The sequence below is a fragment of the Rattus norvegicus genome, chromosome 5 (assembly GCF_021556685.1).
Source record: "Rattus norvegicus strain SHRSP/BbbUtx chromosome 5, alternate assembly SHRSP_T2T, whole genome shotgun sequence".
In the NCBI taxonomy this organism is placed as follows: Eukaryota; Metazoa; Chordata; class Mammalia; order Rodentia; family Muridae; genus Rattus; species Rattus norvegicus.
In genome coordinates, this window is record NC_141538.1 from 95,116,707 (window position 1) to 95,135,068 (window position 18,362).

Consider the following 18,362-nt stretch of genomic DNA (forward strand, 5'->3'; position numbering starts at 1 on the left):
TTCAAACTGTTTGGACATTCCTAGTTTCTCTCAAGAGAATTACCTCTGAGGTCGGGACAAGGTCACATGTAACAAAGGGATAGAAGGAGCAACTTAGGTGTTCTTAATCACCAGCTAGAGTCAGAAATCCCTTTACAGATGATCCCACAAGGATTTTGAGTATAGATTCTTTCCATAAAATTTGGACATTTGAAAATCTTATAATTAATTACTTAATCAATGAACCAAAACTTGCAATTCAAGGTCAGGTCTCATTAGTTGTTGAGAGAAAAGAATCTGAGATGCTTGTTGAACCTCACCCACCTGGTAACCATGCTTGGTAAAAGGGTTGTTTGAGGTCATTCACCTCATATATGATCAGTAATGATAGGGAGATTTTATACAGAAATTGATTCTGCAATATTTTAACACTTTAAATACACAGAACAGAGCTATCTTTGTAAGAAATCCTGAGTGCTAAAAGTATCCTATATTATGTTAAGATTAGGTGATGAGAACAGATGGTAGGCAAAGTGAAAACATCACTGAAAACAAAACTGAGATGGGGATGTGTTTGTGATGGAATAGTGCTTTGCTTGCAATCTTTATAGAACCCTGTTCCCTTGAGAGATACTCTGAAAGAGTCCAGCAATTGGAGGCTATAAACTACTTGGAATAAAACAAGTTCAAAATATTAAAATCCTAACCTTCTCTCTATAGAAAATTTATTTTTTGTTATGTTATATTTGTAAATAATATATCCATTTAATTAATACTTCTACTGATTAAAAATGATTGGTGATATTGAATCAACTTCATTTGCATCTGAAACCATGAAAAGAAGGACAAAATCTAAAATATCAATGAGCAAAACCATTTTCAGTCTATTTTGTAATAACATACTTCCAGCGTTGGAAGGAAATGAATTACTTATATATGGAACATTGTGGAGGACTCCCAAAAGTATCATGTCACATTAAAGAAGCCAGACACATTGCAGAATTTATTATTTCATTCATATAATGATGATTATATGTGTAAAATCTTCTTTAAAATTGTTATTTGCTGAAAGTGACAAGATAATTTTCTGAAGTGATGAAAATATTGTGTGTATTCTTTGAATTAGTTATCCATATCCTTTAAATGAACTATTAAGCTCTATGTTTATGATTTGTGCAATTCACTCTACATAGATAATTATGTTTTTTTATTTTTTATATTTTTTCCTCTATTGAAAGTAGATTACTTTCTCATACAATATATTTTGATTATATTTTCCCCTCTACCTACTTATCCACATTTTTTCCATCTGTCCTCTCTTCTAGATCCACACCTTTTCTGTTTCTTATTTGAAAAGAATAGGCTTCTGAGAGATAACAACCAAACACGACAGAATAAAATATAAGATGAAGCAAAGAACTGTCATATTGAAATTGGATGTGGTAACTCAATAAAAGAATCCAAGAGTGGAACAAGAGTCAGAGATCTACTCATTCTTACAATAAGGGTTCCTATTAAAATACTAAACTAGTCTTACATAGATTCTATGCTTACTGATTCTGTCTCTATGAGTTTACATATGTCTTGCTTAATTGACTTATAATGCCTTGTCCTCCTTGTGTTCTTCTTCCCTTCTGGTTCTTATCATCTCTTCAGGATTCCTTGAGCTCTGAAGGGAGAAAGTTGCCATTTAGACTCTCTCTCTCTTTCTTTCCACATCATATCTGTCTGCGGGTCTCTGTATGTGTTCCCATCTGCTACTGGAATAACCTTCTGTGATGATGACTTTATAAGGCACTGGTTCATGATCTCTGAGTATATAACACAATATATACATTTTATTTATATATATTGAGCAGTAGTGTTTGGTTTTACTCTAGGTCTCTGGGCTATCTAGTCTCTGATTCTTCTTTACCCTTGTAGTGTCCTGTATGGGTTCCTTGGAGTGGTTCTTAAATTAAATTAGACATTAGTTTGGTTTGTGTTCCATAATTGCCCTAGCATATTTTGCAGATGGGACATATTGTACAGTTTCTCTTGCAATGAAGAGATACCATGACCATGGCAACTCTTATAAAGGAAAACATTTTATAAGGGTTTGGTTACAGTTTCAGAGTGTTGGTTCATTAGCATCATGGTAGGATGTGTGACAGCATGCAGGCAGACATGGTGATGGAGATGTAGCTGAGAATTTTACATCTTGATTTGCAGACAACAAAAAGAGACTGTGTACCACACTGGGCATAGCTTGAGCATAGAAGACTTCAAAACCCACTCAATAATGACACACTCTCTTCAACAAGACCTTACCTCCTAATAGTCCAGCATCCTATGAGCCAACCATTCAAACACATGAGTGTGTGGAGACCATACCTATTCAAATCATCACAGTTTGCATTTATGTTTCTTTTAATATTTTAGCCTGCAGAATACTTTCCCACACTACAGTGGGGAAAATGTTCCATATATGAATCAGATTGACTTCTTTATGCTCAATTAATTTGGTGTGTATGTGTTATCCTTGGCAATAGAGCCAAACAGCTTAGGTCTCAGTTACTGAGAGCAACTCTTTGTCTTAGAACAGCTCAGATTGATTGGGGATTTCCATAGGAAGCCCTTGGCCAACGACAAAAATGAATACAACCCGGTTCCTTAACTAGTAGCCTCATCTGTCAATAATAGATGGCCAGTTGAGACTACATATTCCCCCATTACTAGAGGTCCCCATGAGGATTACCTTAAAAAATTCCAAGAAGCTTCCTCTGCACTAAGATTCCACCCCACCCCACCCCCAATCCTTACAATTCCATGTAATTGTAACTTTCATTCTCCTTAAATAAGTATCTTTTCTAAGGCTTACCACCTCCATCTGCTAAACTAGTCCTGGTTCTGGAAGTTTCTAGACTCTGTACAATCTTATTTAGGCCCAGACTGTTTTCAGCCTCTGATAATTATTGTTATATAAGTTTACCGTTTCTAGTTCTTTCTGACATCTGGCTGGCTGTTTCGACTCATTTGTTCTGACTCAACTCCTCTACAAGCTGACTGATTCAATTTGGCTTCTGTCAATTTATCCTGAATGGCTCTTTGTGTCCTCTTACTAACTTTGCCAAACAGTTCTAGTTTCCAAAAAACTAGAACTCTTGCTTTCTTTTTTCCCATTGCAGTCTCTTGCTTGTCCTGTCCTCACATGTGTCTAGCTTGTTCTCTGTCTGCACCCTGTCTCTGTACAACTGTCCCAGTAAAACTACCACCTCTCCTTTTCCCCCTGTGTTGCTGCCTCTTACATTTTCTCTTTTTCCTTTCTCTTCTTATAAAAGTTTGGCATATTCTATTCTGTAAAATCTATGTTTCGTCACATTGTCTGCCAGTCAATTAGATAACACTTTCAAACATGGGTGCTTCCTTCTACAAACTAACTTTATCTTCATTGTTCCAGTTTAAAGATAAGCACTAAGAACTTGTCATATTCCAACCAGAAGGATTGTGTTTTAAGGGTTGAGCCACACGACAACTAGAAAGAGTAATTTTTTCAATAAATAAAATTTTGGGGTTCATAGTATGATCAAATACACTGCAATAATTCCAGCCTACTCTGCCTGCACTTTCTCCCTATATTTGATGTCCCTCCTCAACCTGCTCTAACATGCTCCTTTCCCCACCTATTCTTACTCTGTCCTTAAAATCTATTTAATTTCTCCCTAACATCTGTCCCACCTCTACACTTCCTTCTCTTCACTTAACCCATCAGAATCTAGAGATTGTAGCGTGGTTATCATAAGCTTTTTTTTTAATTAATTTGAGTATTTCTTATTTACATTTCGAGTGTTATTCCCTTTCCCGGTTTCCGGGCAAACATACCCTAATCCCTCCCCCTCCCCTTCCTTATGGGTGTTCCCCTCCCCAACTTCCCCCCATTGCCGCCCTCCCCCCAACAATCTAGTTCACTGGGGGTTCAGTCTTAGCAGGACCCAGGGCTTCCCCTTCCACTGGTGCTCTTACTAGGATATTCATTGCTTCCTATGAGGTCAGAGTCCAGGGTCAGTCCATGTATAGTCTTTAGGTAGTGGCTTAGTCCCTGGAAGCTCTGGTTGCTTGGCATTGTTGTACCTATGGGGTCTCGAGCCCCTTCGAGCTCTTCCAGTTCTTTCTCTGATTCCTTCAACGGGGGTCCTATTCTCAGTTCAATGGTTTGCTACTGACATTCGCCTCTGTATTTGCTGTATTCTGGCTGTGTCTCTCAGGAGAGATCTATATCCGGTTCCTGTCAGCCTGCCCTTCTTTTATCCATCTTGTCTAATTGGATGACTGTATATGTATGGGCCACATGTGGGGCAGGCTCTGAATGGGTGCTCCTTCTGTGTCTGTTTTAATCTTTTCCTCTCTATTCCCTCCCAAGGGTATTCTTGTTCCCCTTTTAAAGAAGGAGTGAAGCATTCACATTTTGATCATCCATCTTGAGTTTCATTTGTTCTAGAATCCAGGGTAATTCAAGCATTTGGGCTAATAGCCACTTATCAATGAGTGCATACCATGTGTGTTTTTCTGTGTTTGGGTTACCTCACTCAGGATGATATTTTCCAGTTCCGACCATTTGCCTACGAATTACATAAAGTCATTGTTTTTGAGCGCTTAGTAATATTCCATTGTGTAGATGTACCACATTTTCTGTATCCATTCCTCTGTTGAAGGGCATCTGGGTTCTTTCCAGCTTCAGGCTATTATAAATAAGGCTGCGATGAACATAGTGGAGCACTTGTCTTTTTTATATGTTGGGGCATCTTTTGGGTATATGCCCAAGACAGGTATAGCTGGATCCTCAGGCAGTTCAATGTCCAATTTTCTGAGGAACCTCCAGACTGATTTCCAGAATGGTTGTACCAGTCTGCAAACCCACCAACAATGGAGGAGTGTTCCTCTTTCTCCCAATCCTTGCCAGCATCTGCTGTCACCTGAGTTTTTGATCTTAGCCATTCTCACTGGTGTGAGGTGAAATCTCAGGGTTGTTTTGATTTGCATTTCCCTTATGACTAAAGATGTTGAAGATTTCTTTAGGTGTTTCTCAGCCATTCGGCATTCCTCAGCTGTGAATTCTTTGTTTAGCTCTGAACCCCATTTTTTAATAAGGTTATTCGTTTCCCTGCGGTCTAACTTCTTGAGTTCTTTGTATATTTTGGATATAAGGCCTCTATCTGTTGTAGGATTGGTAAAGATCTTTTCCCAATCTGTTGGTTACCATTTTGTCCTAACCACAGTGTCCTTTGCCTTACAGAAGCTTTGCAGTTTTATGAGATCCCATTTGTCGATTCTTGATCTTAGAGCATAAGCCATTGGTGTTTTGTTCAGGAAATTTTTTCCAGTGCCCATGTGTTCCAGATGCTTCCCTAGTTTTTCTTCTATTAGTTTGAGTGTATCTGGTTTGATGTGGAGGTCCTTGATCCACTTGGACGTAAGCTTTGTACAGGGTGATAAGCATGTATCGATCTGCATTCTTCTACATGTTGACCTCCAGTTGAACCAGCACCATTTGCTGAAAATGCTATCTTTTTTTCCATTGGATGGCTTTGGCTCCTTTGTCAAAAATCAAGTGCCCATAGGTGTGTGGGTTCATTTCTGGGTCTTCAATTCTGTTCCATTGGTCTATCTGTCTGTCTCTGTACCAATACCATGCAGTTTTTATCACTATTGCTCTGTAATACTGCTTGAGTTCAGGGATAGTGATTCCCCCTGAAGTCCTTTTATTGTTGAGGATAGTTTTAGGTATCCTGGGTTTTTTGTTATTCCAGATGAATTTGCAAATTGTTCTGTCTAGCTCTTTGAAGAATTGGATTGGTATTTTGATGGGGATTGCATTGAATCTGTAGATCGCTTTTGGTAAAATGACCATTTTTACTATATTAATCCTGCCAATCCATGAGCATGGGAGATCTTTCCATCTTCTGAGGACTTCTTCAATTTCTTTCTTCAGAGTCTTGAAGTTCTTATTGTACAGATCTTTTACTTGCTTGGTTAAAGTCACACCGAGGTACTTTATATTATTTGGGTCTATTATGAAGGGTGTCGTTTCCCTAATTTCTTTCTCGGCTTGTTTCTCTTTTGTGTAGAGGAAGGCTACTGATTTATTTGAGTTAATTTTATACCCAGCCACTTTGCTGAAGTTGTTTATCAGCTTTAGTAGTTCTCTGGTGGAACTTTTGGGATCACTTAAATATACTATCATATCATCTGCAAATAGTGATATTTTGACTTCTTCTTTACCAATCTGTATCCCCTTGATTTCCTTTTGTTGTCTGATTGCTCTGGCTAGAACTTCAAGAATTATATTAAATAAGTAGGGAGAGAGTGGGCAGCCTTGTCTAGTCCCTGATTTTAGTGGGATTGCTTCAAGTTTTTCTCCATGTAGTTTAATGTTAGCAACTGGTTTGCTGTATATGGCTTTTACTATGTTTAGGTATGGACCTTGAATTCCTATTCTTTCCAGGACTTTTATCATGAAGGGGTGTTGAATGTTGTCAAATGCTTTCTCAGCATCTAATGAAATGATCATGTGGTTTTGTTCTTTCAGTTTGTTTATATAATGGATCACGTTGATGGTTTTCCGTATATTAAACAATCCCTGCATGCCTGGGATGAAGCCTACTTGATCCTGGTGGATGATTGTTTTGATGTGCTCTTGGATTTGGTTTGCCAGAAGTTTATTGAGTATTTTTGCGTCGATATTCATAAGGGAAATTGGTCTGAAGTTCTCTTTCTTTGTTGGGTCTTTGTGTGGTTTAGTTATAAGAGTAATTGTGGCTTCATAGAAGGAATTCGGTAGTGCTCCATCTGTTTCAATTTTGTGGAATAGTTTGGATAATATTGGTATGAGGTCTTCTATGAAGGTTTGATAGAATTCTGCACTAAACTCGTCTGGACCTGGGCTCTTTTTGGTCGGGAGATCTTTAATACCTGCTTCTATTTCTTTAGGAGTTGTGGGGTTGTTTAAAGTTTATCTGTTCCTGATTTAACTTCAGTACCTGGTATTTGTCTAGGAAATTGTCCATTTCCTGCAGATTTTCAAGTTTTGTTGAATATAGGCTTTTGTAGTAAGATTTGATGATTTTTTGAATTTCCTCTGAATCTGTAGTTATGTCTCCCTTTTCATTTCTGATTTTGTTAATTTGGATACACTCTCTGTGTCCTCTCGTTAGTCTGGCTAAGGGTTTATCTATCGTGTTGATTTTCTCAAAGAACCAACTTTTGGTTCTTTTGATTCTTTCTATGGTCCTTTTTGTTTCTACTTGGTTGATTTCAGCTCTGAGTTTGATTATTTCCTGCCTTCTACTCCTCCTGTGTGTGTTTGCTTCTTTTTGTTCTAGAGCTTTTAGGTGTGCTGTAAAGCTGCTGACATATGCTCTTTCCTGTTTTTTCTGCAAGCACTCATCACTATAAGTTTTCCTCTTAGCAGAGCTTTCATTGTGTCCCATAAGTTTGGGTATGTTGTACCTTCATTTTCATTAAATTCTAAAAAGTCTTTAATTTATTTCTTTTTTTCTTTCTTGACCAGGCTTTCATTGAGTAGAGCATTGTTCACTTTCCACGTATATGTGGGCATTCTTCCCTTATTGTTATTGAAGACCAGTTTTAGGCCATTTTGGTCTGATAGCACGCATGGGATTATTTCTACCTTTCTGTACGGTATGAGGCCCGTTTTTTGACCAATTATATGGTCAATTTTGGAGAAAGTACCATGAGGAGCTGAGAAGAAAGTATATCCTTTTGCTTTAGGGTAGAATGTTCTATAAATATCTGTTAAGTCCATTTGGCTCATGACTTCTCTTAGTCTGTCTACGTCTCTGTTAAATTTCTGTTTCCATGATCTCTCCATTGATGAGAGTGGGGTGTGGAAGTCTCCTACTATTATTGTGTGGGGTTCAATGTGTGTTTTGATCTTTAGTAAGGTTTCTTTTACGTATGTAGGTGCCCTTGTATTTGGGGCATAGATATTTAGGATTGAGAGTTCATCTTGGTGGATTTTTCCTTTGATGAATATGAAGTGTCCTTCCTTATCTTTTTTGATGAATTTTATTTGAAAATTGATTTTATTTGATATTAGAATGGCTACTCCAGCTTGCTTCTTCTGACCATTTGCTTGGAAAGTTGTTTTCCAGCCTTTCACTCTGAGGTAGTGTCTGTCTTTGTCTCTGAGGTGTGTTTCTTGTAGGCAGCAGAATGGATACGTTGCGTATCCAGTTTGTTAATCTATGTCTCTTTATTGGGGAGTTGAGGCCATTGATATTGAGAGATATTAAGGAATAGTGATTATTGCTTCCCGTTATATTCATATTTGGATGTGAGGTTATGTTTGTGTGCTTTTTTTCTCTTTGTTTTGTTGCCAAGACGATTAGTTTCTTGCTTCTTCTAGGGTATAGCTTGCCTCCTTATTTTGATGTTTACCATTTATTATCCTTTGTAGTGCTGGATTTGTAGAAAGATATTGTGTATATTTGGTTTTGTCATGGAATATCTTGGTTTCTCCATCTATGCTAATTGAGAGTTTTGCAGGATACAGTAACCTGGGCTGGCATTTGTGTTCTCTTATTGTCTGTATGACATCTGTCCAGGATCTTCTGGCCTTCATAGTTTCTGGCGAAAATCAGAAAATAGACAAGACTGCCCACTCTCTCCCTACCTATTCATTATGTGACTGGATGTCCTGGCCAGAGCAATCAGACAACAAAGGTAGGTCAAATGGATACAAATTAAAAAGGAAGAAGGGAAAATATCACTATTAGCAGATTATATGATATTATACTTAAGTGATCTCAAAATTTGCACCTGAGAACTCCTAAACCTGAGAAACAACTTCAGTAAAGTGGGTGGATAAAAAATTAACTCAAATGAATCAGTAGCCTTCCTGTACTCAAAGGATTATCAGGCTGAGAAAGAAATTAGGGAAAAGACACCATTCACAATAGTCACAAATAATATAAAAATACTTCACTGTGACTCTATCCAAGCAATTGAAAGATCCATGTGTCTAGAACTTCATGTCTCTGAAGAAAGATATCAAAGATCTCAGAAAATGGAAAGATCTCCCATGCTCATGGATTGGCAGGATTAATATAGTAAAAATGGCCATCTTGCCAAAAGCAATCTACAGATTCAATGTGATCCCCATCAAAATTCCAACTCAATCCTTCATAGAATTAGAGAGAGAAATTTGCAAATACATTTGAGAATGCAAAAAACCCAGATTAAGGGAAACTCTTCTCAACAATAAAAGAACTTCTTGGAGAATCATCATCCCTGACCTCAAGCAGTATTACAGAGAAATAGTGATAAAAGTTGTATGGTATTAGTAGAGACAGGCAGAAAGAACAATGGAATAGAATTGACCCAGAAATGAACCCACACACCTATGGTCATTGATCTTTGACAAAGGAGCTAAAACCATCCAATGGGAAAAGGATTGCATTTTCAACAAATGGTTCTGGTTCAACTGGGAGTCAGCATGTAGAAGAATGCAAATTGATCCATTCTTATCATGCTCTACAAAACTCAAGTCCAAGTGGATCAAGGACCTCCACATCAAACAAGATACACTCAAACTAATAGAAAAAAATTTTGGGAAGAACCTCAATTGCATGGGCACTTAGGAAAATTTCCTGAGCAGAACATATATGGCTTATGGTATGAGATCAAGAATCAACCAATGGGACTTCGTAAAACTACAAAGCTTCTGCGAGGCAAAGAATATTATCATTAGGACAAAACAGCAACCAATTGATTGGGAAAAGTTCTTTACTACATCTGATAGAGGGCTAATATCGAATATAAACAAAGAACTCAAGAAGTTAAACTCCAGAGAATGAAAAGCCCTATTAAAAATAGGGTAGAGAGTTAAGCAAAGAATTCTCAGCTAAGGAATACTGAATGGCTGAAAAGTAGCTAAAGAAATGTTCGACATCCTTAGTAATCAGGAAAATGCAAATCAAAACAATCCTGAGATTCAACCTCATACCAGTCAGAAGGACTAAGATCAAAAACTCAGGTGACAACAGATGCTGGCAACGGTGTGGAGAAAAACTAGCACTCCTCCGTTGGTGGTAGGATTGAAAGCTGACGCAATCACTCTGGAAATCAGTCTGGAGTTTCCTCAGAAAACTGGACATAGTACTACCAAGGATACAGCTATACCACTCCTGAACATATACCCAAAAGATGCACCAAGGGCACATGTTCCACTATGTTCATAGAAACCTTATTTATAATAGCCAGAAGCTGGAAAGAACCCAGATGTCCCTCAACATAGATGTAGATCTCTCCTGAGAGACACACCCAGAATATAGCAAATACATTGGCGAATGCCATCATTACACCACTGAACTGAGAACAGGACCCCCATTGAAGAAATCAGAGAAAAGACTGAATGAGCTTGAAGGGGCTTGAGACCTCATATGAACAACAATGCCAACCAACCAGAGCTTCCAGGGACTAAGCCATTACCCAAAGACTATACATGGACTGACCCTGGGCTCCAACCTCATAGGTAGCAATGAATAGCCTAGTAAGAGCAACAGTGGAAGGGGAAGCCCGTGGTCCTGCCAAGACTGAACTCCCAGTGAAGGTGATTGTTGGGGGGGAGGGCAGTAATGGGGGGAGGATGGGGGGGAACACCCATAGAGAAGGGGAGCGGGAGGGGTTACGGAGATGTTGGCCCGGAAACCGGGAAAGAGAATAACAATCAAAATGTAAATAAGAAATTCCCAAGTTAATAAGGATAAAAAAAGAAGAGTCTGCAGTCATGACTGTGTCACTGAGAAACAGAGAGAGAAAATAACAAGTCCATCAATAAAAACCAGCTGTTACTGTCAGCAGAAGATATTTCACTGAAGGAAAAGATTTGCCAGTAGCAGTTATAACGTAAGGGTCCAGAATACACTGAGTGAGAAAGGAGGACTTGGTTTGACACTTATATTTCTTACATTTTAGATTCTCAAGCAACAATGTACATTGTACTGCTTTCATTTCTCCTTTGGTATCAATAGGCATGTAATTATATGCCCAGGGTCACTTGTTCCATTTGTCACTGTTCTCATTCTCTATTGCTCTAAAGTGGCCTGTGTTGACTCCAAGTTAGTAAAAGATTGATCCCCATAGAATTATTGCTTGATGGAGGATCCGTGCTGGCACTTGAATATCCTAAGTTACCACACGTAGAGTTAATATATCTTCTGCTAAAATGAGCTACCATGAATAAGATTACACATCAAAACAGTCAGAGTACTCCATTGCATCTAACCAGACACACTTCTGTTTTGCTTTCTGGGTTCTAAATAGGAATATCCTCACCAGGTATTAATAAGTAATCAATTTGTATCAAATGAAATCAAATAGGTAATCAATTTGTATTTGGGAGTACATCTAATGGAGCAATCTGAAGTTATTTGAGTTATACTATATAACTAGTATGTGAGATTTGGAAAAAGATGTATGCTAGCCTAGGCTAGGCTTTGAAATCCACTCTCTTCCACTCCCTTCCACTAACATACATGTTTATTTCTGACTACACAGTCCAGTCCCTGGTTACTTACCACAATTCTCTATTTCTTAGTTTCCATTCAGTAAAGTTATATATATTTATTACATTTTTTAAAATGCTTAACATAATTACATTGTTTCCCCCTTCTCTTTTTTTTTCCACTCTAATCCCTTAAATATATCCACTTACTCTGTCTTATAGTCTTCGATAAAATTTGGTATTAGATAGCCGGTTGTAGGTATGTTCTTTGAGGATCTCTATTCATCCAGCTCTCAGTATTCCATAGGTGCTGGTTGTTCTTTGTCTCGGGTTTACTTAGGGTTGAAGACCCTTGAGTTTTCCCATTCAGTGTTATCATGTCTATGGGTGTTAATCTTTTTCATGTCTTGTTCAGGCAGCAATGTTGAAGAGACTTTATGAATGTAACTTCTCTAACATTTCTAGGCATATCTAACATATGCTTAGCTGACTTTTAGGTACAGGAGTTGTGTTCTAGTTGTATCTCTAAAAGTCTTCCTTTGGATCAGTTGTGGTTTTCTGGAATTTTCTCTCTCTGTTGCAAAGAGAAGTAACTTTGATTAAGAGTAAGAACCACACTTGTTTGTGAGCATAAGGATAAATGCTTAAAATGTGGTCAATAACTGCACTGGTTTAGTAAAGTAACAATTTTAAGTTCTGCTCTGAGAAAATGATTTTGCTGGCTTTGGGTTACTAAATGATTTCTTCAGAAAGATAAATGAATTTACTAGCCTTGGGCTAGATTTCCAGATTCAAACATAATTTTCTTCTTGTTGAGTGGATCTTAAGTGCAATTAGATATTTAATTGGTTACCAACAAGGTATGTGAGACTATGATGCACCACGAGGGTTATCATGTCATGATGTTCATTATTCTGATTCACAGGCTTCATGAATAGAACTATTGATTACATCTCTACCTTGGAGCCTTGCCTGTCAGGTTCCAGTAACATAAAACTAGTCATTATGGAGAAAGATTTCAGGCCAAAACTAGTCAAGATTCCCTGTGTCACATGTGTCATGGAGTCTCCAGCAACAATGACTTACCTTAACGTATACCTCTAGGGGACACCCAGGGGAAACCACCATAGTCTATCATATTTTCAGAGTTTCTTAGACAACCAGGCCAATAATTAAAAGTAAAACTCATATCTGGGGTTAGAATTTGGGTACATAGTCTGTGACTCTTAGGGAGAGGATTTCTGTCGGCCCAGATGGGAACACATTATATAGACTATGTGTAGACTATATGGTTATATAATACACACACACACACACATACATATATACATATGTATATATATATATATATATATATATGACTAGTTTTATGTCAACATGATACAAACTAGAATTGACAGAGAGGAGGGTAGCCTCAGTTGAGAAAATGACTCCATAATATATTTCTGGAAGCAACCTGCAGGGCATTTTCTTAACTAGTGCTTTACGGGGCATAGTCCACTATGGGTGGCACCATTCATCGGCTGGTGGTCCTGCATTCTATAAGAAATCTGTCTAAGGAACTCATGAGAAGCAAGTCATTAAACAACACTCCTCCATGTCCTTTCCATCACCTCCTGCTGCCAGTATTCTGCCTGACCTGACTTCCATTTCTCACTGCTTTTGATAATGAACTGTTATATGTAACTGTAAGTGAAATAAACCCTTTCTTCTCCAGCTTTTTTGGTCAGGGTGTTTCATTACAGCAATATTAATGTACCCTAAAATAAATGGGTACACACATACATATTACATGTAATTTTAGGTAGACAGTAATGTTTCCTCATGAAATTTTCATACGTCCTTGCTTTTGTTTTACCATGCCCTCCCTCCTTGTGTGTTATCTTCCTTCCTTCCATAACTTCATTCCCTATTTTTTACATTTTCTAATATTGTCACTTATACCCTCTTACTCTTTCCTATATTTTTCTCCTCCCTTACTGTCCTCTTTCACCTTCTTCATTTTTACACTTACTCTAGGTTATATACTTATACCTGAAGACTTAGAGATGAGAACAACAGATGAGTGAGAACATTGAACATTTCCCTTTCTTGGCAAGTGTTTACCTTACCCAATATGACCTCTTCTATTCCCGTCGATTTACCTGCAAAGTTCATGAACTCACTTTTATTTACAGTTGAATAGTATCCGGAATATATAAAGTATAAAATAAGCAGTGTATAAATGACTCCTTTTTGTTATCTTTTAATCAGTTGAAGGGCATTTTAGTTGTTTCCATGTCCAAGTTATTGTGAATAGAGCAGTCATGAACATGGCTGCATAAATGTCTGTGAAGTAGGATGTTCAGCCTTTGGATTTATGTTAATGAATGGTATAGCTGGGACATATGGTCCAGAGTGTCTATAAACCCACTACCAAAGAATTAGGGTTCACTTTTGTCAAGGGCAAACCTGGGTTTGGAAAGAGGGTCTGAGGAACGAGTTTCTGGGAACAGCAAAAACAAATGACTCAAAGTGAAATCATGGGTTATTATCTGGCAGCCTAGGTTTGACTTGAGATGGCTTTACAGATTACTTTCTTTCTGTGTTCTGCTTTAGACAGCTTTTTCTTGCTATTCTAAAAAACTGTCTGATTGAGACAGCTAGCTTTCTGCTCATGACAGGTCTCTTTGGTTAGGATAGCTCTATTAGTAAAAATTCTTAAAGCTCTTAGGATAGCTAGTGGGGTTTCTTACTGAAATCAGAAAAGTTGTTATAAAAAATTCTTGAATTTTCTTATCAAGTCAGAAATTCTGTTAGAAAATTCTGAATATAATTCCTGGATTTTCTGTTCAAAATCAGAAATCATAAAAAAATTCTACAAGAGCTATGTTCACTCTTCAGACAGCCTTCTCTGGATAGCTGCTGGAAAACCTTCTAAAAGAACTGTCTGCTCTTTAAGTAATCCTTTCAAAAAAAGAATCATAAAGTGTTATGAAATTTCTAAAAGAGCTGTGTTCTCTCTCTATGAATTTTTTGAACAAAATCAGAAATGATGTCAAAAAAATTCTTGACCTGTGTTCACTCTCCATAGATCTTCAGACAGTTCAGCTCTTACTAGAAAAAATATCTATATCTATAGATAGATAGATAGATAGATAGATAGATAGATAGATAGATAGATAGATAGATATAAAGAATTGCTGTCACTTTTTGTTAGCAGACCAAAAGCCCAATTTATTGTTTACGTATCAACTCAATTCCAGGTTACCTCTTCACCATTCCAAGAATCAGCATTACATGAACTTAGCCCTTTGACTCTTGGGAAGAGACAGCGAGTATACGCACAGACAATAAGATATCTAGGAATCATAATTTTGCCCACATCTAAACCTAAATTTGCTCTGTCCCAGGCTAATCTTGCATTCCAGAATCTTTCTGAATTTGTTTTTGCCTGTTTTTGTACCTTTCTGACAAGTTGAGTCATATCATAGCTGCTGTTTCTTTAGATCTGTGAATCAATTCATATTACATCTTTATATTTTTGCCTAGTTGAAAAAATTATATATTTTCAAACTCATGTTTTTTGTGTTCTTTTCCATATCCTAAAGGCCTGTCTGAGATCCCAACATTTACTATTTTGCTAATGACATAGACACACCTTTGACTCTGGGACTTGTGCAGTGTCTAATTATCCATTAACAGGAAAGATATTCCTTGCAAGAACATAAAAACATGTACATTATTATATATAAACAACTCTTAAGCCTACTGCAGCCATTGACATTCATGGAGGCCCACAGCCTGCTGGCCCTGTCTCGGGGGAGGAACCATGCCATTGTGCCTTTTCCAAGGCCATGCCAGTCTTGGCACCCTTTCCCCTATTTCCTCCCCCACATTTCTTGTCAGTTTTATTGATATTAACTGTGTTGGCTGAGCTTAGATCAGATGTTAATTTTTTTGAGTGTTACTTTCCTAATCACTAGGTGTGATGAATATTTCCTTGAAATTTTTCTTCTTGAGAATTCTGTATTAGGTTCCAAGGCCATTTTTTGAAAGGGGGCATTGTATATTTTTTCCTTTTATTTTGTGAGTTCTTTATATATTCCAGATATAAGTCCTGCACTAGATATATAATTTGCAAAAATTCTTTCCAAATCTGCGGGCTTCCTCTACATTTTATTAATTATTGCTTTAACAGTGCCAGAAGCATTTTAATGTTATGAAGTTCCACTAATCAATTGGTGGCTTTAGTCACTGAGCAAAAGTGATCCTATTCAGAAAGTCTGTTCCTATATCAGTATCCTTTAGAGTACTGCCTATATTTCCTTCTAGAAGTTTCAGTGTTTTATGTTTCAAATTCAGATATTTGACTCATCTGGATTTAGTTTCTGTTAAAGGCAATAGACGTAGGTCTACTTTCAAAATTCTATATGTGGACCTCCAATATTCCCAGCATCATTTGTTGATGAATCTTTTTTTTCCAGCGTAAGTCTTTGACAATTTTGATGAATATTAAATGGTTTTAGTTACAGTTAGGTATTATTCTATTGCTCTATAAATCTGCTTATGCCAAGTCCATATTGTCTTTCTTAATGTGTCTTTGTAGTAAATCGTGAGGTCTAGAATGCTATTCCCTCTAGCACTGTGCTTTTTGCTCAGGATTGTTTTGGCTAAATTTAGTATTTTGTTGTTCCATATGATTCATATTTCGCTTTTGCATTTTGTGAAAAATGATTTGGCGATTTTGATTGGAATTTCATTGAATCCATAAATTGTCTTTAGGAGGATAGACATTTTTGCATTTTTAATTCTACTAATTAATGTACTTGGAATATTTTCACATTTTCTAGAGTCTTTTACTATATCTTCAAAGATTTCAATTTTTCATTGTAGGTCATTTATCTCACTGGTTAGATTTATTCTTAAAGAATTTGTTTTCTCTGAAACTAATTCCAACGATCTCTTTTTTGTCTATAGAAATGTGTGTGTGTGTGTGTGTGTGTTTGTTGTATGTATGCATGTGTGTATGCATGTATACAGAAAAGCTATTGATTTTGTAAGTTGATTTACATCTTTCCATATTGCTGAAATTTGTGATAAATGCTGTCTCGTAGAATTTTGGGGATCTCTCATGAATAATATCACAGGACTTACAAATAAAGATGGTTTGACTTCTTTATCTTAGCCATTAAGTTTCCCTCTCTTACCTTATCCCTCCAACTAGTGCTTCAAGCACAAAATACTTTCTTCATAGGCTTGGAATGAAGCTTCAGCAAGGCAGGTTTTAAAGTAAGGCAATTTTAAAAATTAGATACATTCTATTCATAATGCATACTTCCCACTAGTCACAGAGTCACAGACATCAAAAGAGGCAAGAAGTCTACTGAATTGTGATTTCACCTCCACTACGTTAAGTACATTATTATTACTGGAACCATAAAGACTTCTGAATAGGAAGGAGATCACAAATAGTCCTATTATTTCCCCAGGAGGAGAAAAATAGACTTAGTTTTCAAAAAGAGCTCTTTGGGAGGTTCTTTCTCTTTCTTTTTACCCTTATTTTATTTTTATTAATTAATTTACTTTAGATCCCAATCACAGGACTCTTCTCTCAGCTTCACCTTCCAAACTCCTTTTCCAATTTCTCCTTCCCCTTCTCCAGAGAAGAACCTCACCAACACCCACCCCCACTTATTAATCCACTCTGGCACATTTAGTCTCTGCAGAGCTAAGAACTTCCCTTCCCATGGAGGCCAGACAAGGCTCCCCAGCTAAGGGAAAGGGATCTCCATACAGGCGACAAAATCACAGTCAGAGATGGCCCCTGGTTCAATTGTTGGAGGACTGACATGAAGCCCCAGCTGCACATATGATACATATATGTAAGGAGTCTAGGTGCAGTCCATGAATGCCTTTTGGTTGGTGGTTAAATCTTCATGAACCTCAATGGGCCCAGGTTAGTTGACTCTGTGGGTCTTCTTGTGCTGTCCTTCACCTTTCTGGCTTCCCTTACCTCTTCCACAAAACTCCCTGTGCTTTGTCTAATATTTGAATGTTGGTCTCTGCATCTATTTCTACCAGCTGCTGGATGAAGCCCCCAGATGACAGTGGTTCTAGACTCCTGTATGTAAACACAGCAGAGTATCATTAATAGTTTAGGAGGTTGGCTCTTTTTCATGGGATAAGACTCAAGTTGGATCAATCATTGATTGGCCATTCTCTCAATCTCTCTTCCATTTTATTCCTGCATATCTTGCATGGAGGGCAAATTGTATGTCGAAGGTTTTGTGGGTGGGTTGGTGTCTTCCTCCCTTTGCTGGAATTTCTGCCTACCTATAGAAGGTGGCCACTTCAGTCTCGATATCCCCAGCTGCTATGAATCTGAGCTAGGGTCACCCCTACATCTCCAAAGAGTCTTGCCTATCTCAGAGGTCCTCTCAGGTTTGTCCCAGAGATTCCCTCCCACCCTGATTTTTCATCTCTCTCCCAGCCCTCAAAACACCCTTCCCCCAAACACCCCTCTTCCCCACCAGCTCTCTTACACAGTTCACTCTTTCTATCCATTTACAGTGTCTATTTAATTCCTCTTTTGGTTAACATTTTAGCATCCTCCCTTGGGCCCTCCTTGTTACTTAACTTCTTTGGGTCTGTGGATTTTACCATATTTATCCTGTAACTTATGGCTAATATTTACTTATAAGTGGGTAAATACCATTCTGTCTTTCTTGGTCTGGGTTCCTTCACTCAGTGTGATACTTTCTAGTTTCATCCATTTTCCTCCAAATTTCATAATGCCCCTATGGAATACCTGAGAAGTATTCCATGGTATAAATGAACCACATTCAATTATGCATTCTTTGATTGAAGCACATCTCAGTTATTTCCAATTTCTGGCTAT